General features: G+C 41.8%; 1 long non-coding RNA gene across 1 annotated transcript in view; it reads right to left on the bottom strand.

Moving 5' to 3' along the window:
- The window catches only part of LOC138003818 (uncharacterized), a 6112-nt gene that overhangs the window by 3313 nt on the left and 299 nt on the right, over positions 1-2500 (bottom strand). The gene's annotated exons all lie outside the window — the stretch shown is intronic.

Below are 2500 nucleotides of genomic sequence, written 5' to 3'. Positions count from 1 at the left end.
ACAAACTGAGCTTTGAAGCCACTCAGTTGGGAGCAGGTCAATTTGTTGGGCTCATTTGTTCCGATGAAGGATTCGATGAATGTAATGAACGTATATTTGAAAAGGAGTTTATAGACGAAGCCCTTTGGAGCCACCAACAGGTGGTATAAGTGTCTATAACAGGCTATTGCTTAATTCGATTTATTTTTAGATTAAATTTCCCGCTAAGGAGACTCCTACAGGAGCCCGATGACCAATCACAAGAAACTAACTTGACGTCATAGTGTCACCAAACCGCAATTGTCTTTTTTCAGAAAAAGTAGTCTAAATATAGATCGATAGTACACGGGGTCCTGGTGTAAAAATACCGTGACACAGGCTTAGTATGGGAGTTGTTCGCTCCTAGTCATGGACTCCTGCTTAAATTATCCAGATAAGTGCCGGGATCACTTCTCTCTATCATCCAAGAGTTTTCTGCTTGTAAAACATATTGAGTTTAAAAAATGAGTGGTGGTCCACAGGGGTAGTCCATGGACCGGATCCATGGGCCGGGACCACAGGAGTGGTCCATGGACCGGGTCCATGTTTTTTATACGTCCCTGAAAACACGTGATATGTTTCTTCGCGGATATTTAGACCGTTGGGATCAATTGTCCTGCCTTTTGAAATTTAAAAAGCTTTCCCGGCCTTACGGATTGAGCCTTGCCGTAACGTATTACATTTCGGTTTACTATTTACAATCTCTTCTGTTTTTTTTTTCTGCTACCACTTTTCGGTAGAGAGAAACCAGAAATGCGTGTGCCACGCAGGCATCACTAGTGAATTCTGTTGCATGCGATATTTTATAACCGTTATATTTCGATGGATTTCTTTCCTTCATGAGATGTGTGGGCGAATCACCTTAAGTGTGGGCGAAACCTCTTGATTGTGGGCGAATCACTTTGTGGACGAAACTTCTGGATACCGTTAGGAAATTATTGTAGTTGCGGATATGAAACAAATTAAGATCATCGCCCTATATGGAAGCATTTAAGAAACCTGAAGATCTAAGGAAATAATTATAGTACTTTGGGAGTCATGGAAGTTGTGCCTTCATCGCTCAATTTGTTTAGATTACCGTATATGGGAACACAAAACAGACACGTTGCTTTAAGCATATCGATGAATGGAAAAACACTGAAACGGAAGACGAAGAAAAGAATGCATTGATGCATGATAAACAGATTGAATAGAAGGCTTCATGAGGAACTTAGGGTTATTGTCTTTGGGAGGAGGAAACTACCTTCCCCCTGTGTTTTTCCAAAAGGTCCGCGGCCAGTGAACTTCTTGATCAGGGGTACACGTGCATTGCTCGTGGAAAATCGACCCACCGGTGGTTATTATTTTGGCGTCTGTATGATCCATTGTTTCTTGATTGATCAGGAGAGAGGCACACGTGCATTACTCGTGGAGAATCGAACCTGGCGTCTGTCTGATCAGTTTCAATTTCGGGGAAATGGAAACGGTCAAACTGGAAAACAAGGATATACCGTGTTTTTCCGTTTTGTCGCTTCAGGAAATCGAAAATACTTTTGTTTGGTACTCGATTATACTTTCGTTTCCGTATACCCACAAGGGCAACCCAATTTTTAGTATGTGCGTTCATTTCGCAAACATTCGAAAGCAATAGTTCCTGACGAAAGCAATAACGGTGAAAATTACTTATGTTCTTGCCAATTTTGCTGTTCCTTGGTAACATGGCTGTGATTCATCCGAGATAGGGTTCATCCCTAACAAAATTCGAAGTTTCGCACCGGAGATCTTAGAGAGTGCTTCATAAGAACGAGGAAATAAAATTAAAGAGAGTAAAAGCCCTTTTACACTCTCACATTTCACGTTGGCACGGTACCAATATTAATATGTGCCTAATATACCTCCTGTTTGAGTCTCTCAGTTACACACGAAAAAGTTGCCTTGCTGTACCCAAAAAACTTCGTACGGTACCGAGATTTCGGAGTGCTGTGGCTTGATTGTTACGATGGCAAGGATGGCGCAGTTATTAAGGCCCTGGAGCAGACACCGAGCGTCACAGTTTTCTGACCCAGACATTCTCTATTTTCGAATTCCCCATAATACACTTTGTTTGCCCCCCAAATTTTGCATAAACTATTGTTTTCAAATGCTCTTGGGGACACTGCATATTCCCAAGAGCATTTGAAAACAATGGTTTATGCAAAATTTGGGGGGCAAACAAAGTGTTTTATGGGGAATTCGAAAATAGAGAATGAAACACCGACCGCCCTTGCAAAAGGATAGCCGCGTCGGTGACCCAAACAGCTCACTGACAGCTCAAGAGAAGGAAGGAGATAATACCATAGCTATAGTGATTGCGGTTTCAATTGAAATTCTGCAGCCGCTTTTATTTTAGTTTTGGCGCAAAGGCCAATATCTTCGTTAGGTTGGGGCGTGAGCACTATTTTAAACCGCGCCTCAGTCAACGAATTCTTAAATTGCCAAAAAACATCCATGAAGATTATGTGGA

This window comes from Montipora foliosa, chromosome 5, assembly GCF_036669935.1.
Source record: "Montipora foliosa isolate CH-2021 chromosome 5, ASM3666993v2, whole genome shotgun sequence".
In the NCBI taxonomy this organism is placed as follows: domain Eukaryota; kingdom Metazoa; phylum Cnidaria; class Anthozoa; order Scleractinia; family Acroporidae; genus Montipora; species Montipora foliosa.
This window is presented reverse-complemented; position numbering and strand designations above follow the sequence as displayed.